General features: G+C 40.5%; 1 long non-coding RNA gene across 5 annotated transcripts in view; it reads right to left on the minus strand.

Moving 5' to 3' along the window:
* The window catches only part of LOC110360700 (uncharacterized), a 71,420-nt gene that overhangs the window by 23,816 nt on the left and 21,435 nt on the right, over positions 1 to 26,169 (minus strand). For 3 of the 5 annotated variants that reach the window (XR_010473441.1, XR_002416773.2, XR_010473440.1), the window contains exons 3-5: positions 11,147 to 16,573; positions 9,693 to 10,010; positions 7,731 to 7,833 (exon numbers count right to left, since the gene is read on the minus strand). This is a non-coding gene — a long non-coding RNA (uncharacterized LOC110360700). Of the gene's footprint in view, positions 1 to 7,730; positions 7,834 to 9,692; positions 10,011 to 11,146; positions 16,618 to 26,169 lie in introns of all 5 variants that reach the window. The other 2 variants (XR_010473443.1, XR_010473442.1) reach the window with 1 other exon arrangement.

Here is a 26,169-nt window from a genome sequence, read left to right on the forward strand (position 1 = left end):
GGTACAGCAGGCCCCCGGAAAATTCCTGCAGGTGTCTCTGTGGGATCCAACACGGAGGTTCCTCAGTTTAATAAATTACTGCCCAACACCTGAGTCATAATAGTTAAACACTTTACTTTCTTAGGCTATAACAATTAAAGAGTAAATGATAGTATCAAGGCAACAGGTTTAAACTGATATGCTTTACTTTGTATTTACTATGGAAATTTCCTACCACAGATCTGCTAATGGTAGTAACTCACTAAACCACAGACTCAGTCATGCATTTGAGTCTGTAGTGCAGTGGGACTGAATCTTCTCAGTCCATATGAGGATGTTAAACAACACCCACTGGAAAACCCATCATCTGCAACCTGGAATGGGTCCTGCACAGCATCTTCCTCCTCATGCGTGGAAGTGATCCCTCCCATCCAGCACATGCTTTGAGGCATATCTGAGGTACAACATATGGTTTCCACACTAGCAGTCCTATCACTGAAAAGAAACTGCTGTGGAACAGGCACCCCAAAGAAAACTGGGAGAAGAAAGTGGCCCCAGGACTGCACTGTGCTCTTGTCTTGGTAAATGGCAAAGCTAGAGCTGTCATGATCAGACCTTGCCTTGCAAACGTATGAACAGCCTGTTGGAGCAGCTTTGCAAATGGCTTGGCTAGCTTGAGCAAGTCTGCTTCTATTGTCAAAAGGAAACCAACCACACACTCACTCATGCTACACCTCGAGGCAGGTGACTTCATGAACTGCATCTGCCAGATGAAACATCAGTGGCTGCTGAATCAGACACTCTCCTGCACACCAGTGCCCACAGTGGATTGCTCAATTCATCTATCTCTGATTTCACCACTACTGATAGAAACAGATCCCAGAAAATTAGATGTGATTTAGACAATCAGTTCTAGAAAACTGTTGACCATTTCAGCTACTGAGCCCTTTGGAACAGCTCAAACTGTAATTAAGTGTTCAATGCTTTTGCATTTTTTATGATATGTTGATGCAGTTTTTTCGTGTTCTTGTTAATTTGCCAATGAAACATGGCATGCAGAGCTCATCTGTTGTGCTGGGGACAAACTGTTTAGAAGACTGTCTGGAAATGACAGATTAAAATGTTTCCAAGATGAAAAAGCATAAGACCTTCATGCAAAATGATTCTATAATCTGTCATCCTGAGGGGTTCTCCTGATAAAATAGGTCTGATTTTATCTGTGCCAAAGCCAGTCAAAGAGGAACTATTTATTACTGTATAATTTGTGATTAAGGGAAATGTGCTTATTTGAAAAGGAAATGACTCCCTATAAATTCAGATTGTTGGAGTGGACCTTCAGCAACTGAATAGCACATTGGTCATTTCTTCTGGTATGCCATCTGTCAGTACATGTGTTTTTTTAAAAAAAGCGTTTGTGTATTTCAGCCTTCATCTGCTCTTCTTTATGGTACACCTTCAGTCTCAGGACTTCAAGGCACTGAATAAAAGCTACCTCATTTGCAATACCTATGGAGGGATGGACCAAGCATGTCAATGTTGAATTCACCTAGGTCTGCCCTGGATGGTGTTTATAGTTCCTCATGGTTGTGAATGTCATCCAAAGGTTCATCTTTTCTATCACAGTACAAAGTGTAATTCTTGCTGCATGAACACATGGTCAGTGAGAACTCTTCCTCTTTTCCCACCTCATTTGATGTCATTGGTGAAGAAAGTTTACTCTTAGATACAATTAAAAAAAAAATGGTGATTTTTTTTCCCCAAGACAGTATAATGTGATTATGCATTCAAACAGCTGCTATTGCTTCTCCTTGGATATTTCCCAGCAACTCCGTGCCAGCTCCCCAAAATGGCTCAAGGCTGGAGTTAATATTCCCCCATTTGTTTGACAAAGAGCAGTCACAAGTCATTGAAAAAATCTTCCAAAACAGTTGGCCCAACTGAGGGAACTGAAAACAACCCCTTTCTCATCCCCAGAGTCAAGCATTTTTCCCAAGAGGATTTTGATTTTTGCTTTTAGTTTTTCCAGGACGAGGCTATTCACTCCAAGAAAAATAGATAAGGAACTAGAATTCAGTTAATATCCTTATGAAGTCAACAATCACATCAAAATATATGGTTAACTCAGCTCTTGATTAATGCCAAATGAAACTCATGGCTTTGTAACTAAGAACTCTGCCAAAAGCAGAAAACTTTCTAGAGCTGTTGTCAGCTGTGTTGTAAACACCAGAAAAAAGTGCCATTTTCCCAGATGAGGCTGCAGTGTGTTTACCAGTCACAAAAGTGCTTACAGTTCAAAAGTGTCTATTTATGTTGCCCTGTGCCTAACTGCATTATGCACACCTTGTACGGACCAGACAGCAGCTCCACAGCCTGTCATCTCTCTAGTAAATCATAGTGATCAAAACTGAAATGCCCTTTTCTTTCTGTTTCTTTCCTTCAATGAAGTTTTTTGAAGTAAGAACAAAATACCAAGCAAGAGAACTGAAGCAGCAGTGGTCTTGAACCATACACTCAACCAGTTTAAAACAGCAGAGCTGCTGGATAGAGAAAGTTCCAGTTTGCATAGGCAAAATAATCTGGTTCAAGAGGCCACACAATTCGGGTGATGTTCCAGTACCACTGAAAAGTTTTTTGGCTGACAGTCCTCAAAGCTGAGGTTTGGGATGGCTGTTTTGGTGCTCTCCCGGTGTCCCCATTGCCTGCAGCAGGCAGGACAGCAACTTGTTTCAGGTTTGAGACACTGCCTATAAAAAATACTCCCATTTTGGAAAAGGTCCAGAAAGACAATGACAACAACTCAGAAAAGGAAAAAAAAAAAAGTAGCTTTTCTTTTTTTCTCAGGCTATTATTTACTTAGCCATTTTCAAGGTTACGGGAATACACAGTGCTCTGTGCGTGAATGACTTTTTTTGGGCTTTGTCTTAGGCAGGCAGGGGACCATGAGGCCAACCAGGGACCGGCCATAGCTGCCTTCACTGCTCAGATTCACCCCAGGTGAATCCAGGAGCCCATTTCCCTCAAGCAAAACTAGAGCAACACACTTCCTAGAGCCGCCAGCAGCAGAGGTGATTAACAGCCATTCCAGTGATTCACAGCCCGATGCCTCTGACCCTGGCTTGCAGACAGTGTGAACGCTCTAGATAACACATGAAAAAGTACCTTGGAGTACTGGGAGAGGCTGCTGTGGTATTTCTTATAGTGAAAACCAGTAGCTAGCTTTGTCATAAAGGAAAACCAACTGCTTCCTGCTTGTGAGCTCTCTCTCAGATGTCCTAGGCCTTTTTTTGTGTTTGTGGTCTTTCTCTTTTTCCCTCCATGGGCAAAACAAGCATTGTTTCTTTGCACTGAACATTAATGATTCATGTCTCTAAGGGCTGAACTGGAAAATTTCCTAGATTATACACCTGCCTCCTCTAGGAGGACTAAATGTACCAGCAGTGGGTGGACTTACTCAGGCTCCTATTAAGCAACATCTGTGGGTGGTTTTTCTGTCCAGCTGTTAACATGTGACTTATTCCGCAGTTAGATCAACTATGTCAATGGAAAGAGTAGGCTACAAGCTTGCTACTGACGGGACTGATTATAATAATTACTGTCACCATTAAATATCTTGCAAATGCCAGTGGATAGGTTCAGAGTTCTGCATGCCAGCTGAATAAAATGCTATCTTTCTACTCACAGAATGCTAGGTCAAATGCTGCAAAGTGGTTTGGGGCAGTCACTCACGGACAGCAAATGCCTACCAAGATATTGGCTACAATCAACGCAGCCACCTCCTGATTCTTCTATAGAGTGGCACCTCTCTAAAGGACCAGGAGCTCCAACTTCTGCACATCACACAAGGAACTAGGTAAAGCCAGGTTGGATGGCTGGAAGTTGGTCTCTCCCATAAGGCACAAAATCTTCTTCCGTTTTATCATAGAAGTTGAATGCACAAATTAAAACATTTGGGCTAATTTGTCACTGACAAAACAGGTTGAGGGGATATAAGGTAGTGCTGAACTCCCTGACAAAACATAACATGATGGCAGCTCAGTCTTCTTATTGCTGAGCTGCTGGTTTCATTTTGGCTGCTGACACAAGAACCTCGAGAGGGAAGGGACATGCAGATGGGCATGGTGACCTCTGACACCTCGGCATCTGCATGCACAAAGTTCAGCTGACAGAGCGGCTATACCAAGTGAAGCTAAGCATACGCTCCTCTTTAAAGAGGAACAAGAACAAACCAGCTAAATGTGTCCACGAATTAATTTGGGCTGAAATTTAAGAAGGTTTGCAGTTATCAGGAAAAAAAAAAAAATCAGTGGCAGCAAACTCACCAAACAGACTTAAAATTTTATTATGTTTTAATAGATGTTAATTCTAATTAATCAATGAATCTAATTATAGCAGTTATAGATTATGCAATTAATTATCAATCAATTAATCTTTAATTAACTTGCTTTTAATTACTTCCACTTTAATTAATTGATTTGTACTTTGTTTTCCCATGTCGGTATTGTACTCCAGGACCCAGCAGATCCCTTATCTCCCTCCTCCAATCACATCTTTCCTGTCCTGCTTTCCACTGACTTGACATTAAATTTGACTTCTTTCTCTCCCCCTCACCAGCTCCTCTTCCATGCACGCAGTGACCAAGGACATCACGTCACAAGCAGTGGGAGAGACCTCCAGCGGCACCAGGAACATGCCGGGAACATTCCAGACCCCAGGAGCTAACTTAGCACAAGCAGGAGAATGAGGGGCTTTCCATGCACAGAGCAGGGACATGGCAGCTGGGGTTGTCTCTAGGGACAGATTCTCCATCCCCTCCCAACTCCAGCTGCCCCAAGCATGGGAGAGTGACCACCTTCCCTGCTGCAGTGGCAAAAAAACTCCCTTGGGGAGACACAGGACAAGACCATGAACAAAACACTCACATCAAGAACTTGCAGCAGCCAGCACTGGGTCTTTTTTGGGGTGTGATGTGCAAGGAGGGGAGCAAAACAGGGAGGCAGTCCTGTAAGGATCCCATTTTCCCTGCAAGATGGGGAGATGCTAGGTGGTGATGACACACCTGTCTGGATTAGTGTATGGCTCATGAGGGTCAATTTCATAGCAGTAACAGAAATGCTACTCAGAAGTGTACTCAGAAATGTTTGTTCTCCCTCTCAGACCTCTTACACGTGAAGCAAATTAGGCTGAGAGTCACAGCCCAAGTAGCCACAATAAAAGCTCCTCCTACCTCTTTGCTGTCTTTTAGCTCCTCTAGCTGATGGACCTCTGTTTCCCACGCTGCTCAGGGTTGATGCCATACTAAGTGCATTCCTACTGCTCATCAGCCAAAGTATTTAACTGCTGCTCAGGAGGCAGGTTCAGCTTTGGGAATAGTTCTTTGCTATACTCACTTACTTTCGCTATTTCAAAGCAGACCATTGCCCTTATCCATGAAATCTATGTCCTGATCAGATGTTTCCTTCACTTCCCAGACTCCTGGTTGGTATTTGTGTATTCAGAGGGAAAGAGACACTAGAAATTTGATAAAGGCAGTGAAGATGCTCACAGTTTCTGCATTTCTGTTGCTTCACTAACAACCATCTCAGTAAACGTAATAATAACTACCCTGTGAATACACAAGTGCACTCTCAAGAGCCTTCCATTAATCATTTCTGCTGTCAGGAATACCATTCTAATCCTTTCTACCCGTACAAAGACGCTACACTTGCAAGTCACTTAAAAAAAAAAAAAAAAGTAATATCACAGTTTAAACATCTACTTAAAGCAAAAGGAAGGGTGATATGTATAAACAACTCATTTAATGGAAGACCAGCATAAAAAGGTGGCAGGCAAGAAAAAGCAATTGAAAATATTAATTTGCCAGGATAGAAGTCTGGAGATAAATCCTTGAGATGCAGGATCTCATATTCAAGGATGTCTCAAAAAGCGATATGGTTCTAAGAATGTTAAGTATTATTCAAACGGTACAGGAAAGAGCTATACTGTTTAAAACAAGACCATAAAACTCTGAGAATCTCTAGCTCCATGTTATTTTTTTTCTATCAATGCTTATACTTTTGCATTCAGTTGAGGACACTGCAATGTAGGGACAGTCAGTAGCACCAATCTGAATTGAAATTTTAAGTGAAGCTGTTGATTTGTAATAAAACTCTAAGTGGATACTCTTACTTAGAATAAGAGTGTCTGCATTTCGTCTTAGCTTCCTTTAAAGTTTTTTGTTTGGGGGCTATTTGTTTTAGAGTTGGTCAGAAAATGTCAAAAGAAAACTTTCCAGAGAAAATCCCCACTTTTCATTGCCACAATATTTTTTAACAAGAATCTACCAAAACATCACAGGTTGTCTATGTTCTGTGGTTTGTTCAGAACACATTCACAACCAGAGTTTATTAGTAGTAATATTTACATAGCTCATACAACTGTTGAAGTTCACCAGTTTCCAGATGACTAGCCAGCACCATTCTGCTTCTAGCAAATTGCGCTATTGTGCTATTCTGTTGCAAACACTCCTGCACTGCATTGATTTGAGTTTTATTTGGATTGAGACATTCCTGATAGAAACTGAACATGTAATAACACAGTCTTGTTACAGTCGTTTTTCTGATAACAATCACTCCTTCCAGAACCACTAAAGAAAATTAAGTGCTGTAGCAAATGAACCATGGAAAATTATTTTCCCACCACCAGTGATAACTGGAAGCATTTAAAACAGGTTTAAATGGTTCATTGTGTGGGTGCAATGGCACATGGGGCACTCGCTCCAGTCTGAGAGCTCGACTGTGGCTGTATTATTTATTTTTATTCAAAGATTTGGGGATCCTCTCCTGCCACAGTGGTTAGGTGCCTATTTACTCATTAAAGTTAATGAATTATATATACTCAGAAATACCTACCCACAATGCTTGCAATTATAAACACTGTAATTGTATTAAAATTGGGTAGAAAAATCACAGCAAAACAATAATCAGACAAAACCTAAACCTCAGCGTCCTATCCGCAGCTTAAAATATTGATAGACTCAATCAGCAGCTGACAACTTCAGTGACCTGTGTTCACTGGAGCTGTACTAAGCCTGGCATCCCAACTTGGATAGCTACCTTGGAGCTGAACAAAGAGGGGCTGCATTGTGTCTTAAATAGCAAGAACAGGTTTGGTGAAAAGAAGCTTTTTCTTATAACTTCACAGTGAATTCCACAGATAGGGACCCCCTCTTGGTCTAACATGGTTTTGTGCAGGAAAGTGGGTATTCTCCCATCTGAATTTGATTGCAGGATACAGCTTTTGCTTTATATAAGCTGGATCAACCCATAGGATACCCTTACCTTCTGCTGTCTGCATCCCCAAAGGCCTTGGCAGGGATGTTGGGGATACTTTGTTCTGAGAATACTTTGAGCCGTTTTACTCATCAAAAATATAGGTTTAAGACACAAGGGATGCTAGATCAACCTCAGAAGCCCTGAGGCACTTCTGTGAGGCAGGTAAAGGCTCCTTTGAGAACATCATAAAGAATACACTATATTCAAAGGTTTTATCTGTGGAAAACCAATTGAGCAGCTTCAGAACCAACCCAGAAGGCCATGCAGCAGGCAAGTGATGAATTTGGCCTCAAGCCACACAACCACACTGGCATGACAGGCTGTGCAGAGATGTTATCTACTCCTCTCCTTTTGAACTTTTCCACTGAGAAGGAAGGCTCTTAAAGTTTCATTAAGCTATAAAGCCAGCAGAAAAGGCAGGCCAGTGATCAGGAAACTCACCTGGGAGTGAAAAATCCTGGGTAGCTTTAAGGTCCTTGGAGGGCGAAATGTTTAACAGCAGTCCTTAAACAACTCCATCCAAAGCTATCCAGGGTCTCTGGGTCTATGAAATATTTATTAATGCAAACGCTGTCAAAACATGATGATGAAAATGAACACTAACTAAATAATTCAACACATATATTTTCTTGCTAATTAAAGATTATAATCAAAAGTTGTAATGATTTTTGCAATCATGAGTTAAGTGTGTGGAAGGAAAAAGAACTCGCAAAGGGATTTTATTAGAATCAGTTCTGGGGTGTTGAAACAAGGTTGAAAGAAACAGAACATAAACAAGTGTTAATTAACCAAGCATGCTGATAGCTCAGTATCTGCGTTTTCATAAAATTCCAGGCAACTCTGTCATGCCCTGTGCAAGACCTCTCTTATACACAGTGCCCCCCAGTAAATTTTGTCTCGCTTGATGAATCTCCTAGGCTGGGTGAGGATCTGATCATAAATCAAGATGTTCAAGGCAAGTGATTTTTTTCCACAGCAATCCAGTTTATCATCAATAAAAGATTTGATTGTCTGAAGTGGGTGTCTAGCTACAAAAGAAAAGCACTTCTCTTTTGTTTTAGTTAGACACACCATCACCCTACAAAATAGACTTGGAAGGGAAGAGCAAGGTCAGAAGAAGCCTGATAAGAAAAGGGATGTCTCCTTATCTTTGTCAGGTTTTGTTCAGTGTGACTGTTCAGCACAGTGGCCACAAAAAAACACAACAGGTGGTTAACATTCTCAGTCATTCAGCCCTTGATTTCGTCCCAGGATATAACATGTCAACAGCCTCAAGAAGTATCTGTTGGTACCAGGTATACTTGACTAAATCCAGTATGCTTCAGGGAAGGAAGCAGACCATGCTCTCTTTTGTGGATCTATAAACTAATCTGTTCTGAAAGGTACCACTGCAATTCCCTCCACCTAAACATATGTCAAATGGATCTTGATGCACTTTATGGATTGTGATACTTAGTGATTTTAAGTTTAAAAAAAATGAATGAAAATTATTTTATCTATCTCTACCTCTATGCTTCATGCAAGGTAAAGATGTCCATGTAGGAGAGAAAGAAACATCAGCTCACATTTACAAGGGCAAATCAGAACTCCCCTGAGGAATCCCAATTCCTTTTCTTTCGTGATTTCTTAATCTATCCATGTCCCCACTTGTCCTCGAATTCTGTCTGGCAATACACAGAACTCCTTACATGTAGAGATAACCACTGAAGGGCAACTACTGTCTGCAAATGACAGAGTTCTCCAAAACTCTTGTATCTACAGGTGAGAGGGAATTATACCCTTCCAGAACACAGCTATCCAAGTTATCCTTGGAGCACAATCCCAAACAGTGCCATCTGTACTTGTTAACATCTTGCATCTTTGGACCTGAGGGTGTAAGTCCCTTTGTCCCTATACAGCTGCACCAACCTCCATACTCAACAGTAAAGTTCCACACACACAGACACCCAAACCCTTCAATTAAGCTATTCTCAGAAAACTTGTTTTCCTCAGTTCCCCTCTGAAACTCTTTCTAAAGAATCTGAAAACCACTTCTTGGCTTAAGTGAGTATTTTGAGCAACACTTACTCAGACTTAGCTGGATTATGACTTTTTTTTAAATTAAGGTTGAAGATGGTGTCACCCCAAAAGTCAATTGAGGCAGGCAACAAGCTCCAAACAGACTTCTAACCAGAACTGTTTGGCAAAAAATAACTACAAACTGAGGAGCCTATCCAAAATTATTCAGCACTCCCGACAACATTATAAAACACAGGTTTGGATATCGGTTATGAGTCCAATTCCTACACAACAGACTCAAACTCAAGGGGATCAGATCCCAAAACTCCAGACTGATGATTCAAAATATATGTTTTGCCACTCTGTGTCAAAGTGAGGACTCTCAAGGACACCCAGATCACTTACCAGGTCAGCAAGGTGTCCCTATCCCTGAGGAACATGCCTTAGATGGCCCACCTAAGCAGGAAAACCTTCCGCTGCAGACCCACTGCTCCACGAGAGACCAACTCCATGAGGTTCTTCATTTATACCTACTCGAGTCTGAGCTGTGATCATTTATGGTAGTGGTCCAGAAATTTCTCTGAAATGAGGCATCTCATTGGTCAAAGGCTCTGTCTGTCAAGGGAAGGGGCGTGTACATTACCACAGTGGTCCACCAGCCTAGGCGTTTCTCTTGCTTTTGGGGCTTGGGATGCATCTGCCGAAGATGTCAATACCATGACTCTGCAGGCAAAAAATAAAAGTGCCACACAGAGAAAAAGAAAAACCCAAAGCTGGTTGGCTTGTTCTGAGTCATTACTACTGTTTGGTACTGTTCTGTATACTAATTTTTCCTACTGTTCACAAGTAGAGGTATTTTAAAGAGTATTTAAGGTCAGTTTATAAAGAATTTATATACAATTTGATACTTTTCTTTTTTCTTTACATAAAATATTAATGGAAGTAAATCTAAAAATTCATCTTGTCAGAGAGAATATGGGAAAGAATAGCAAAGATCTTCTCTGTTTTCTTGCTAGGCTTGTGTTTGCCTAAAAAAAAAGAAAAAATGTTTTACTTCATGAAAATTATGATTTACTTTTCTGCAAAAGTGTTTCCTTCTTAGTCATCCAAGATGAACTGCAATTGAAATGCTCAAAAAGGTGGAAGAAGAAAGAATTTAAATGGGCAGAATGAAAATAACTTTGGACTACAGAAAGAATACTTCAGTGTATGTTTTAAGCTTACTCATCTATTAGTTTTTTAGAGCCAGATTATATCAAATAGGAGGTTTTCTTATTGCAAATCTACAAAGCAGCATGCATTACATCAGTCAGATATTTTTGAGGTGTTTGAATATCTTGATCCCTATAATGTAAAAATGCAGGTGACCTGAATGCAATAGAGACTGACTTCCCTATTGCAATAAACTGGTGTATTCATCTCTCTCTCTGCAAAATTAATGCAAATCACTGCTGATCTGAGAAAACAGATTTTCAGAATGTTTTAGAAGAAAAATTGGTCTGGAAGGGATCTAAATGTGTCATCTGGTCCTTCTTTCTACCTTAAGACAAGATCAGCTCTACCTGAATTATTCCTTGCTGATCTTTGTCCTACTTAAAAATGTTCTTAGTAAAATTCAGTGGTGGAGTCTGTCAGGACTGGCAAATGGAAAAAAAAAAAAAAAAAGGCAAAAGGATTGGGAAAGTTTACCAATTTTCATTATGGCTTAATTGGTTTGAAATGTTAATAATTGTATTGCCTATAATCTTACTGGAAAATATGCACCTGGGGAATTTTCTCTGGGCTGTTTCAGAGGTTTGGTACTTGCTGTGATAGTCATCTTGTAAGAACAGGATGGGCATCCTTCCCAGGAATCTTACCTTCTGGTTACTGCAGCTCTTTTCCATTTGATCATTAGATGAAGACAGTAGAATCAGATGTAGAATTCTGCTTGACACTTGCTTTGTGTAAGCGAGGTCTTCACCATTGAGTCCAACCCACTTTTTGTAAACAGACGTTGTGTTTTCCTTTTATGAAATCCCCTGCATCTTCATTCTCTCCTCAACTATAGTCTCCATTCCAAATTGCTCTTGACCCTAAATCACCTGAATGTGAATATTTCCTCCTCCTGAATGGCAAGTGCTTCAGCAGTTTATGGAACTTGGGTTGAATTCAAGGACTCCAAAAAGCAGAGAGAGATCAGTGTCTTACTGAAGGTTCAAATCTGAAGACCACTGTTTGGAGGGCCGTTCAGTCTCATGGTGTTGAAGTGCTGAAACCTGGAGTGTCTAGAAATGCATCAGCCTTTCAACCCTCCTACAATTCCAGGTGCCTATATGTCACACTTTTGTTGAACACAACAATTTGTGCAAGAGGTCACCACATCTCAGGAAGGAGGAACAGCTTCTAATTTACATCACTCTCCTTGTTTTGCACTGACTTCCTTCTTGGCTTCATGCAAGGCAGCAGCAAACAGAGTTTGTATTCTAATTGAAGTATGACCAGCTTATCTTGCTTGGCTGGACAGAAATGTTCAGTCTGAATGCATAGTTGAAGTCAATTAAGCAGCAAACTCTACAAACACAGCATTATTGATAGAAATGCATATTTCCTCAGAAGGCAGCTGTTACTGCCCACTGCTACAAGCAACACTTAACCAGCCAAAAAGCCTAGTGAGGAGGTTTAGAAAGTCCAATTCCTCTGCACAGGTATAACTGTCCAATACTCAGTGGAGACACTTACATTGGCCATCAACATGAACACACACAAACACACATACAAAAGAGAGCTAACAGATTTCGCTGTTTACCTGCACAGACAGTGAAAAAGGTACCTGAAGGGAATGGCTTGTCCTCCTGTGGCATGACCACAATATGGGGCAGAGGAATCAACTCCTTCTTATAAAAGGCAAAGCTGAGGCTTTTGGGACCAGTGAAAACATTCTTGGTGATCTTTTAACAAAAGCAGATGAAGAATAAATAAGTTGAAATGCTGGTGTCTTGAAAGGTTCTCAGGCAGCAGCCCCTGCTGCTTAGCCTCATGCTATGCCATTAATACAGAAAGCTTGAAATATACCCCATGGCACACCACTAGCAGAATGCAGCTTCTCAGCAGCGGGCCTGTGCAACCGAGGATCAGCACTGTGATTTTTGGGGAGATAACAAACATCATCAGCCCATCAGGAGTCCCTTTTTGAAGGGGGGGAGAGCAGCGGGGGCTGCAGGCTGCAGCTAGACTGGCATCAGAAAGCACAAGCCATCAGCTGCGGGCATCTGCTGTCTGTTGGTGGGCTGATGAACCAACAACATGGTTTTCTGTATCTCACAGCCAGTGAAACCAGTGGGTTTGAGAGCAGACCTGAACCTCCTTGTACGAGGCACACAGGATGACCTTGGTTTGATTTAATTTTTTGAGCTATCCTGCACACAAGCAAAAAGTCTTAAATCCAGTTTGACTCTCAGCCACACACAGTTCTTGCATATTTCAGGACTGCATTTCTGAGTGCTGGGAAGAAATAAAAAATACTTGGCTTACAGAACAATAACACAGTCACCATTCAGTGGTAAATCATTACAAGAGGCTGACATGACCCTGGTTCACTGGGTCTGAACAGGGCATTAAACATTTCTGTAAACTGCTCGCTTGAATTAACAAAAGAAAGTGAGAATGTGGAGGCTGACGTTAACAACAGCTGAAATCTTTCTTAGGTGTATGGACTCAGACGCACAATTATCGAGGCACTTAGCTCCAACGAAATCTCTGGGATATAAGTGTTGTGGACCTGATCTATAGGGTCGTGACAGCATGTCTGGCGTGTATTCTTACACCTTTCCATGTGAAACCTGAAAGCCATGAATGGTAATAAAAGGTGCCCACTGCAGTGTAAAACAATAGTAAAGAAAAGAGGTGAGGCAATGAGACCCTGAGGCAATTGCCCCTCCAAATGATTGCTCATTTCAAGTATATCTTGACAAAGAAGAGTTCCCTCATTCTCCACATAGAAACCACAGGTCAGACCTTATTTTAGAAGGTGAATTAGAGCTTGTTTTAAAAGGTGAGTTCTGACGTGTCTTTATTTCCCAAAGCGTGAGAAAACACAGGTTTGCAAACACTATCATAATGATTCCCTAAGCAGAGACAGCTCTCAAAAGCTCAAGGTCTGGTTCCTGAAAGCACGATGTGGTTGATCTCCTTGAATGTGAGCCAAGACAGAAATCTAAACCACTACTGAGAACAGAAATTGCTCTAGTGGAATTAGAAGTGTTAGGAGAACCTTTTCTGGTTCTCAAGATACATGGTGTGGAACCAAGGACAGAATAGAAAATGAAAAGCACAGAAATTCCTGCGTGCATGATGCCACCAAAGGAGGGTGCTCATCTTCTGGATAATATTCTACATTGTTCACTGAATAACACAAAAGTGGAAGATCCTAGTACCTGTACAGGGTAGCAGAGGAAAGCAGTGGCATCAATCTCCCCCAATATTTAATTGCACAGCAGCAAGGACCAGCTCTGTAGGACAGTTCCAAAACCAGTGCAGCTCCAAAGACTTATATCTTATATAGAGGCCATTTACCTCTTTAGTATCACACCCTTGGAGACAGCAAATATTTGATTCTTTTTTTCATTTAAACCTCTTTCAGGGGAGGTATTGCAAACTCCTATAGACACTGTGTTTACTGACAAACTATATTTGTCATTTTTCAGCCTCTCAAGTGTCCAGGAGAGAGTTAAAAACTGGTTTGCTTATAGACATTTTAACATGACAGTGGATAAGAGTGGATAAAGTTCTTCTTTCCCACCCCTGCTCATGTCTCATGATCAAAATGGGAATCAACTACATTTATCTCCAGGAAGACAGGCAAGGTTTTGTAAATGAGAACAGTATCTGGGTCATTCAGATGCTCTCAATGACTGTTGGTGACAGCAAAAATTCAGGAAGAATGTGTGTGCTTGGAGCATGTCCAACAGAGAGAGCTGAATCCATCAGTCTGGTGGTTGTGCTTACAGCCTGCTGGAGCGTGATCTGCCCTTTGCAGTGCCACAATAACAGGTCTACTGCAAAACCTCCACCAGGTGAAGGGCAATTACACAATAGCAGAGGGGGATTGTCATCCTGTTGGCCAATGCAGCTGAATGTTGGGAATCCCAGCACAGCTCAGATCATCACCTCTCAGTGACTGGCATAAACAAAGGCCTTTCTAACCCTTGGAGATTGGCTGAATGCAGCCCTGTGATCCAAGGAAGCATTTGCCCATCCTTTTGCAATGTGCACATACACACACAGAGACACACACATGAATGCAAACTTACTCTGCTTTCTGTATCCTCATCATCTGCGTGCCAGACTCCAACTTAGATAATTTAGCTGAAAAAAATATTTCATCACCCATTCTGCTTAGAGAAGGGATGACCTGTCCCAGCTCCCAGGGAAGATAATGAAAGATGACACTAATCTGAGCTATGTTGTTCTCAAGAAATTGGGGTGGGAGGGGAGACTGGCAGATGGATTGAGAACCTCATTAACTCCTTCTTCAGCAGTGTACTCCCTCTGAGCAACTTGCAGAGATAAAAACATCCTCAGAAGTTGCTTTTTAAAGTCACTTAAAGGAAGAAGCTGCAAGGAAAAAGCAAGACTGAAAGTGCTGTATTACTCTGAAGGAACACTGCTTAGTTTCGGTTCATTAGTGCCTTTTATTTTGAAGGACTGCTAATCTCTTTACAAGTTGGAATACAGTCTGCACTAGAATCCTTTCACCTGCCAATGAAATGCAGTAGTTTAATTGCATTAATCTACTACAAATGAGGCTTCAGGATTGAAAGCAGGAACAACTATTAGCCAGGATGAAAACTGAAGAAACGTAGCTTATGCTGTCATGTACAATTGCAGCTGATCTATCAGAGAAAAAATCCTGACTCTCAAGTGGAATCATATGGCATTAAATGATTGACAAGTGTTTACAACCATTAATTGACATAAAGCAGTGAAAAACTTATGCTCCAGGAAAGGGTGGGAGTGCAGATGTGTCTCCTGGAAGCTGTTCTCCACTGGTTTCTGCTTACAGATTTCTCTACCAGACTGGTGTCCTGAAACATGATGGAACAGAAAGTCTCCTCCCAGACTTTTTTTCTTAACATCCCCAAAAGTCATCACTTACTTTTTCACCTTACAAGACTCAAGACAGACATCATAATTTCTCTTCTTGATCTTTTATTGGGAACAAGAACTCAGACCCAGGAAGATTGCATAGTTCAGCAATCATCATGTATTATACAACTTCTGGTAGCAGCAGGACGTGTATATGTTTCAGCTCCCTCTGGAAGGACACAGGATTTCCAAGTCCATGGACTCAGTTCCCTATGTTGATGACTCTTACAGCAAGCCATAGGCACCCAGCTATGAGGCATTACTGTTCTATGTCCAGAAATTATTAAGACACTGTGGGATCTACCAGACAAAAGAGATGTTGTTTGCTGAACCATAACAACTTAGGCCGTTTAGCTTCCATCCTGAATTCTTCTTGGAGGCCTGCCAGCATCTCTGTATCACAGTTACTCAAAATGTTTGCACAGAGAAAAAGATACTGGAGTTTGATACACGTAGTCCTTGCTTGCAACACAAACTATACGTGTTTTGTAAGCAACAAGTTTCCTCATGATGTTTGAATGATTAAACTAAAAGAAGGAGCAGATGTAGCAGATACAAACATTATATATTTTAGAGCCTAAGACATCCTAGATTCACCCTGCCTCATACACTCAAGTAACTGTGATGAGATCAAAGGGTTTTCTTTTGCTACATCTTGATCCAGGCAATGAGGAGCCTGGAGGATGATGTAGCAGTTACCATTATACATCGATAGGACATTACTAGTTGCATTGCAGATTGCAGCATCCTTTCAAACAAAGTGAATCAAAAAGCAGAGATTTTCATGCAGTCCCTTCACTCTCACTTTCTACTGCATTGTCCTTGTTACTTTTAACTGGTAGCTCCTGAATTAGCTGCCTTTAGGGAACTGGGAGCAATTCCTTTTAAAACAGGAGTGTGACATTGTCCTTATTCTACCCTCCAGCCATGCTTCTGGATTTTGGGATAACTTTGTTGTCCTGATACTTACAGTCAGTTTTGGAAGCAATGCACTTCTCATTTTTGTAAATAAGGATTTTCACAGATCTGAAAAGAGTTGGGTGTTCAAATTCCTTATCAGGCATACTTGCTTGCTTGATCTGTCATCTTGGACGACACATAAATTGATGCCTTTGCAGTCTTGGTCCAATGATGATCTTCTCTGGTTCTGCTGAATAAGCCTGTTGAGAAAGGCAGCACACAGTGTGGCAGAAGCAACTCTCTTCTGGAGGAACATGACAGTGCAGAAAAACAGAGATGGTTACAACTGCGTTAGCAAATGTGAAAAGTTAAACTTGCACTATCTTTCAGGCATTGACCATTTGTACAGTATTGACATCTGAGGGTTATTGCATAGAACATGAAGCTAACTTTGCAACAGACTCTTGTCACAACACAGATACAGACAAAAACAAGCTTATCTCCTTTTTCAGAAGCAGAGTCAACTTTCAGCACCAAGACTGAGAGGGTGCTGATCTCTGCAGAGAACAAGGAATTATTTTGGTTGTTGGGTTTTTGTTTGGTGGGTGTTTTTCTTTTGGTTTGTTTGGGGTTTTCTTTTTTGCTTTGTTTGTTTTTCTTTTTTAAATGGAAGGGTATCAGGAAAAAGAAAATTTCTGGAGAGATGCAAAATAGGGGCTTGATGGGTGTTTGGCTTTCTCCCACCCACCTTAATTCTGGGTAGTGCTTTGCTGAGCAAGAACCAACTAAGAAATATTGGACTATTGGGTCTCGTGGTTAGTTAAGTAGTTCACCCAGAGCCTAGGGGTGTGTACAGGCTTATGGTGCCATGTTGGGTTTGGGATTTTTACTTTACGTTAGTGTTACACCAAGATTCCTTGGCAACTGTCTATACAAGGAATGCAGAGCAACAGTCCCTGTCCCTGGTTCTAGAGCCTCTGGCAGGACTTTGGGAACATAGTTGTTGACGTCTGTGGGAGCCAGATCATGTGCTATGACCTTACCAAGTTTCCTATGCTCCTCATTCTCGCCTCATTTAAAAGCCACTTATGAGACTTCACTCAAACTTTCCAAATAATTTTGCTTTTGAATATAACCAAGCCTGGGAAAATTTCTTTTCATAATGGGAAGTTTTGGAAAGTTGTATGTGTGTGGAAAAACATACAAGAGGGAATAATGCAAGCTGTTATAAACCTTCACTCCAGCATTTCTGTTTGCAACTGTTGCAATGACAAAAACAAAACCAAGGAAATTTTGGAAGGGGATACTTGCATGTATGAAGGAGGAGCATCACAAGGAAGTCATTCACATTTTTTGTGGGCTGGGGTTTATGTAGCAAGGAATATATGTTTGTTAGGCTGCATGGGGAAATGTTTGACTGGATGTGAGGAGCAGATAGATTTATGTATAGTGTATGGCTACCTGGGAATATGAGAAACTGGAGTCATTGGCATAAGAGGTTTTTTCCATTTCAATGCATCTTGCTTGAATAGGCAGCTGTTAGCATGCTGGGCAACTTATAATACCATTGGTTAGACACCAGGTAAAATTAAGCACCAACATTTGATCTCCGAACACTAAGATGTTCAGGTTCTTAGGGGTCCACCCTTCAACTAATGTAAATAGCCTTGGAGATAACAGTCTGTGTTTCATTTCCACCTGGGGAAATTCAATGGTTACTTGAAGAGTCTTTTTTTCATTTATTTTGCTTTTATTTAGGGAGAAGGACCTAATCCTGCTGCAGCATTTATTTAACATAACTCTTTTAAAGTGGCTTCTTGCAGTTTTCAGATTTGCTTGAGATGTAAAAATGTTAAAGAAAACACTGTAGAATCTTTTATTCTCTTTGTCAGCATGAGTAAAAAAAAATCATTAGATTTAGAATTCTAAATGAGAAGATATATCAAGGAGAAAAGAGGCTCCTGGTCTAAAGCAAAAGGGTGGTTACATTCTTGGAAAGACTGTGAAAAAAACTAAAAGCATTCCACATATACAAATGCTTTAAGGCATTATGAATGGATCTTTAAAGGTTCATCTGTGTTGAATCTAGGCTTTCAAATTCAAACCTGAGGTGGCTTGGACTTCTTTGTTAATGACATTTAAACAAAAATCTTTTTATGTTCTCCTAAACTAACATGAATGGAAGAAAAAAAATACTAGAAATGTGTGATGGCAAGTACTTTTGACCCTGAAGGTCTCCAGCTCTGTTTTTAAAGAAAATCTAGCCAATACTCTTCTCCAAAAGTGGTGCCATCTATGATGAAGAGAATGACCGGAGCTCCAACAATAGCGTTTTTGTATAAATGGCTGACTTCTTGTTGTTACTTTTTTCCTAACTCGGACTTTCTTTTCTACCAGGACCAAATACAGTGAAAGGAACCGAAGTAATTATTCTGGCCCTGCAAGCTGTCTTTCCCTAGATTCCCACAGCGTCTAGAGGGAAACTCGCACACTGACTGCAGACCCCTGCAACACCAAATGGCCCAGAAGTCCTGGGACCACCCCAGGCAGCCAGTGCCATCTCGTGCCCCACACAGCTGCAATGGGGATGGGGTGTGGGGAGACAAGCACAAACTCCTGCTCTCACAGTTCTGATGAAAGCGGCATGACCCCACTCATAAGCTATCACTGTGGGCCCTGAGTTCTGCTCCATCTGTCCCATCAAAGCTTCTAAATTTTGCCTCTCACAATAACTAGCATAATACTTTGCCATATTGCAGCAATGTGTAAAAAGTCAGTCCTCTAAAGATTAGAAATAACCAGTTCATCATCTCAACATTTCTCTGATCGTTGCAATCTGCGTACTTCTATCCAAGAGGAAGGGTTTAGAATGAGATTTCCTGGGCGGAGATGCCATGTCACCTGATTTTGGTTGCCAAAGAGTCTTTATTGCTCCAGTCCTGTACTTCATCACAATGTCATAGCCAAAATCAAGTGCTCAGAGATGGGGAAATGAGACATGGTGTCTGTAGGAGGTGATTTTTCTCAAACCTTACTCTCCCTGCAGCTCCTTCTTAGCTTCTAGATCATATCCACCTAATGGATGGACCTGAAATGGACCTGATTTGATTCAGAGCTAGACTTTGACTTAACACTAATGGTCTGACCGAAGTCTTGCATTGAACCGATAGGAAACAGCTTGAACAATGCAGAGCTTCAGCTGCTGGCCAAAAGCAGAAAACATGAAAGTAAAATAATATTGCTCCGCTTCCAGCTCCCTGAAGCATTCAGAACAGTTAAATGAATAGATGACTTTTCCCGTGGAAGAAGCCAACTAAAGCAATGAATTGGAAGTCTCTATAGAGAGCACTCCCAGAGGGAACTGCAAACCAGAAGCAATTGGCCTCCTCATTCAGACCCAGGAGCAGTGAAGGAGTTATAGCTGGATTCAATTAAAATGTTTTCTGTTATCTGAATCTGATATTGTCTCTCTTTTTGCCACATTCCAGGAGGTCCACTAAATCCCACTGGCCCTGAATCCTTTCTGGAGAATTTGTTCAGCTAGAGGCAGGGTCTAGCAGTAGAAATGGAAGGGAATTGATTTTGTTACCTTTGTCAGTATATTGCAACACAAGCCAAACAGACAAACAAACAAAGTTTAAAGATATCTCCCAATATCTCCCAATATTTTCATAATTATTGTAGGACTTTGGGATATTTGCTGAATGAAATGGATTTATAATCCCAGAATATGGTGGTTTAGAGGCTTCTTATCACTCTTTTTGTATATTATTTCTTAAAAACTTTAAAATAACTATTCCTTTAAAATGCCTTGAAGAAAATGTCACCTTCTTCTCCTACCAGATGTATAAAAAAAATTCCAGAATTTAACAGTTACTTTATATAATCCTTCTTACACCTTTAACTATAGTTTTTTATTTATTTTGTTTAGATTAAAATAAAAAGTTTTTAAATATATATTAATATTGATGTCTTTAGCTGCACAGAGGTAGAATCTAAAACTAAACAAGCTTTAGCAAACTGAAACTTCTTTTACCTGCCAAATCCTTGGTGCAAGAGTATAAGAAACTAGATATAAATACAGTGATATCTCATCCCCAGAGTTCGGATTGCCACTCTGTGTGGGAATATACACCAGCAAGATGGGTGAACCTGTGCTTTATTCTGTTACCATCCATTGGGAAAGCAAGCATTAATTTAAATTCACTGAGGGTTCCAAGAACTGAAAGGAACGCAACATCCTTGAAGGGATTCTCTCATATGCACTGCATAGCTCCTTCATCATACCATGAACTGCATGCTCCCTTATATTTGATAAGGTATTATTAGATATGTCTCAGCTACTAAATAAAAGATACACATATTATAGGCAGTTTGTTTATAGACACTAGTCTCCCACCTCCCATCCTGCCTCTTTCATACAGGCCCAACTTTCCACCCTCTGAAGCCCCTCACCATAGGGAATATCTTAAGTCATATATTGACAAGGAAGCACTGGTTGTATATTTAACATTAGCTATGTAAGAGCACAACTAACTTGGCTAATGGAGATACCTGGAGATACCAATGACAGATTTTAGGTTTCATCACAGTGATGCACCATTGTAACTTCTATGATTCCACCATCAACTTTTTTTATAGAAAGCCATTGCCTCATCTGTCAAGTACAGGGATTTTGCCTCAGCCTCATGAGGACTGTGTTATTGTTTCTTTTTAACATAAGACATTTTTTAAAATAAAATTAAGGTGTGCTTGGATTACAAGAAAAGTATATATATATAAACTACAAGTTGAAGTGGAAATTTTCCAAAACTTGAAAAGTACTATTGAAGAAACAGGGCCAAAAAGTTAGAAAGCTGTCCTTTTTAAGCCATATATTACACAAAAGTTCTAAGCCAAACTTTAAAAACTTTAATACACAAAGAATTGATTCAAAATAGGGAAATGGCTGCTCTTAAGGTGAAAGTTAATATAATGATTACAGTGATATTACTTCAATGTGTAATAGCCAATCCATATTTATGGTTGGACTAATTAAGGCACTTAAAGAAAATGTCTGATATTAAACAGAAAATAGGAAAGTAAATCAAGGAAAGTATCTGAGAAAGGGATGTTGAATGATTAACTGGTTTAAGATTGACCCTAAATCCTTCTTATTTTGTCAGCATCGCTATTATTATTTTTTGCACTTCCCATTCAAATTGTCCTAAAGCCATACATTAAGTCTCCTGAGAAGTGCTGCTGGACTATTTCAGGGTGGGATGAACAACTCCATGGAGCTGCCATTATGGGGACCCTAGATGACTAGCATTTATTGCTCCATAAATGCTGATGGGATATTAGGTCTTAACTTTGTGAGCCACCTCTGGAAGAATAGCTGTCCCATTCCTTACTGCTCTCACTGAGAGCTGGTCTCAAAGCCCAGCTATAGTTAGAGCAAGCGGGGTCAGAGGTTGAACCTGAGCCCAGATGATTTCACATTCCTCAACAAGGCTACAGGATGAGAAGAGCTCTCCCCTGTTCACTGTATTTCACCTACAAGAAGAGACTGAATTCAGAAAATTCCCTTCAAGGAGCTACACATGCTGAATAGGGTGTGGGCTCCTTCTTAGCCATACATAGACACCTAAGCCAATGGCAGATAATGCTGAGTCCACACTTAACAGTATCTCAAACAGTATATGACAGTTGCTCAATAAGGGTGTTGGTTTGTAAATTTCATTTTTCCTAACAAACTTTAGAGATAATGAGATGCCTAATTCAGGAAGCTAGAAGCACAAGAATAAGGCTAAACAAAGTAATTTATGGGGTTCTACCTACAGATCTCTTCACTGGTTTTACTACCTGGAATGTTCTAGAAACACCAGAAACAGTGTGCCAGGCTGGCTTTAAGAGCTCTGGGACTCATCCACAAACCCTACCTTTAATCACAGCACATCTCCATACTGATCCTGAGCTCATTACTGAGCAACAAATCTGTGCTTGACAAGGCCTAGCAACTGGACTTGTAGAAGACCTGTTCAGAGAGAGGTCAAATAGTGGCCTCAAACAGAATCACAATATTTTGGGTTCTTTAATTCCTCCTCCATAAAACTGCACTGTGCAACAGAACTGCATGTCCAAGAAAAAGCTCTCCATGTTGATTTTCCTTTTGAAAAAAGGACTTAATGAGAAAATCAAGTGTCCCTTCACTGGAATTACATCTGAAAATGGAAGCACAGCAAGGCAATTTGCCTCAGTAGCTAATTTCTGATGTCTGTAGCTTAGAAGTATCAATACTTTAGCAGCCACTGGTTTAGATAATTGGAAACAAGGATGATTCTTTCACAGAAATGGATGTGAAGGCTGACTCAGCCTGGATTTCCACTCTGTCGGTTCATTTTTGGTGTCAAATGGAAAAATACTTGAGGACGTATTCTCTACCCATAAATCAGAGGAAATAATTCATTATTGAGTCCAGCCCAGGAAAAAGATTTGCTGCAAAAGTAAGAAGAGGTAGGGGACTCCATTTAATTTGAGTAAAGGTTGCTAAAAGTTTGTTTAAAAAAGAAAAGCTTAAACTGTTCTAGACTTTACAGCCATTAAAAGTTCATTAGTGTTGCCAAGGTAGCCTGAAAACTTATGGGTTCACAGTGTCTTAATTTGGTTATGTCTGCACACTTTTGGCAAGCTATGTTATCTCTTAGTGCCTTGCTCTGTTATCCTTTATTACCCATGGAGTTGAAAACATTACACAAGCTGGCAATGTGAGTCCCACAGTGTTGTTTTTCAGAGCATGTATGAACTTTCCCCTCTGATTTTAGTACATGGAAAATCAAATCCTTATACTTCCATAGGACTTTGAGTGAGGCTGAGAAAATCCATAAACCACAAATTATTTTCAGTTATCTTTCTTTTTTAAAATGTAGAAAATTCCCATAACAAAATAAGCCATTACTATTAAAATGGAGGTGATCAGTGGCATAACCACTAAGAAAACCACATTCTCAAATCATTGGGTAATACTTTCAAAGTATATTAGTATAAAACGGAAACATTTACTGTTCTTACAATCCTGCCTTTTTGAAGCAGCAGAGCAGAAGCAGACACACTAAGCTAGATAGCAGTTACTCTATCGCAACCCTGAATACCCCTAGGAGAAGAAAATTTTTCTTCCTAATGGTAGCTTTTTTCTTCAGGCTGTGGTTGTGACAATGTCAGCACATCTCCTGCACAGAGGGAGCTCTGGAGAGGCTGGATTCAGCATTTTCCTGTTCTCCAAAGATCAAGGTTGCATTGCTGGGTATTTCAGTGGGTACTTGGAACAGCCTCAGCAAGGAGTAATGAGAACCATCAGTACTGTTCCCCCTGTTCTCCTTTTCTTGTATTTTATTATTCCAGCCTACATTACACCATGGTTTTCAGATCTGCAGTTTGGCCTTGGGGACTCTGTCTTGCTGCCTTGCAAGTTAATGAAATTTTGGACATTGATAGTTTGCATCTTTGGACTACTGAGCTCTGTAATATACAAACACAGATGTACCCAGAGGGAGGAGGCAGCCAGAGGTCTGTGTCCCCCACACTGGCTCTCCTTGAGGCACCTTGCACTTGAGTTCACATCACAGGAAGGGGCAGTGCTGATGAATAGTGCCCCTTATCAATAAAGAAGTACAGGTGTCCCCATATACCTCAGGTGCTAAATACCATCCCAATACAAAGCTGCACAATCAGGCCCCCCTTAGTATCAGAGGCCTTTTCTTATCATCCTGGTGGCTCCTTGGTTTTTGTTTTGCTGACATTTCACAGAAGACACCTCGGTTATAATTGACATTTCAAATGTAAAACAAATGGTGTTGCAAAAGACTCAGAATAGATCACCCTGGAAATACAAGTGACATAAAATTAAATAAGTCATGGCTGAAGAACAGACTGCAGTAAAAAATATTCTCTGCTCTTTTTGTTTTTAAATGAGAGTTATCTGCAAGAATGTCTGTAGATACATTTTAAACATTTTTAATGATTTCTCATTTGTTTATACATCATTTTCTTTTATATCTGCAGTGAAGAGGTGGTGTGTTTCCGCATTAACTATATCACGTCATTATTGCATCTCTGAAAACCAGCTCTCATTAAGTGAAAGTGTGAATGGACAGATGTCCTAATAATAGCTTGATTTGAAGTGTAAAGTGAGTTGAAGTACATAGCATGCCATCTTCTAATCAGGAATGAAGGTTTTAATGCAAGGCGTCCTGACAACCTCAATTTTGGAGTGCTTATATTAATGACTCTGTAGACATGTGTATGTTTTGTTAATTTACTGCGCGAGTAAAGGAATGCATGTTCTGGTGATACAAAATAGGATCTGACTACAAATGCAGCCAGGGGTATCTATCTGCTCTTGTGAAAAATGTTAGATGATCACTTCAGAAAACCCCCCTATTTACAAGAATACCTATCACTCTGGAAATTATTTGTCCCACCAAAAATACAGTTGAGGATCTATTGCCTTGAATATAATGTACAATAACTTGTGCATATACCAAGGCAGCACTTGAACTGTTTATAGCCTGAAGTAACCTCCATTCACCTGAACTCTTAGGGACAGCTCATGTAAAAGGTCCCAGGAGTTCAAGTTCCCTTTGAGCTTGTGTCCTCAGGAGGCAATCAGAGGAGCAGAAAGGACTCACAGACTTGGGAGATGTTCTTCATCTCACTCACCTATAAATATGCCTTATCCTCCCTCTCAATACTTAAAGGTATCTAGAAAGCTGTTGCAAAGACCATAGCCGAAACAATAACTGATTTGTGGTTCTTCCCTCAACCACACTTAGCAGCAGTGTCAGGTCTCTCGAACTTCCCACAAATTATGTATGAAAAGAATTGCTCTTAATTATAATACATCTGTGCTAATGGAACAACCAAAAAGGATGGGGAAAACCAGACAGGTGTTGCACCTCAAAGTACTTTCAAGCTCAATTTCTGCCAGGTCAATCTAAGTCCCTTCCAGAAGTCCTCTAAGGATGAAAGGAGCAAGATACACACCATACGGTCATGCCATTAAAGTAACTCAAGAAAAATCAGTGGCAGCTCCACAATGTTCCTCCTGGTTAACTATTAGTCAGGAGGAGAAGTCTGACTGCAGGGTCTTTGATCCATGAATGTATCTGTAGTAATTGGGGTCATAGTACTTCCTGTAGCTAGTGCATTTTAAAAGGCCAAAGTCAGTAACCCCTGAGTAATTGGGACTGTTACCAAGCAAATGACATGCTTAGAAGCAATGACATTATATCAGTTACATGTGGTGAAATCTAACCAAGCCAATGCACCCTGCCAGTCCCAGATCCACCCCCCCAAATGCAGTATTGCTCTTCAAACACTCCAAAAAAGCAAGAGCAACCAGAACAAGGCATACAAGCACCTGTGGCTTCCCTTCAGCTAGTCACTGGGGGACATGCTGCACACCAGAGCAAGGAAATGATCCAGGCTTTAAAAATCAGTCCTCCAAAAGAACAAATCTGTTCCCAAGAACATAGTGTTATATAGAAAATCACCACGCTCTTCTATTAAGAAATTTAATCAAACCAGCCCAGCTATGCACTATCGATATGAAACAGCGTACATTTCCATCTCCAGCTCTGGTTTTCCTCAGTTTTTGCAGAGAGATGAAATGGTGCCAGAGCTACTTTGATAGATGACCAAAAAAACCTGGAGTCACTTTTTTTTTCCCCAAGGATTAATTATTAACTATGGTAAGGAGAAATTGCAGCAGCCAATGATTGTTTTATTCTCCCAAGTCCTATTCATAGTGAAGATAATATTGTATGGATTTAACTTGTACAATAATAGACACATGCTGTCTCAAAGGATTCCAATGCAC

This window comes from Columba livia, chromosome 6 (genome assembly GCF_036013475.1).
Source record: "Columba livia isolate bColLiv1 breed racing homer chromosome 6, bColLiv1.pat.W.v2, whole genome shotgun sequence".
Lineage (NCBI taxonomy): Eukaryota > Metazoa > Chordata > Aves > Columbiformes > Columbidae > Columba > Columba livia.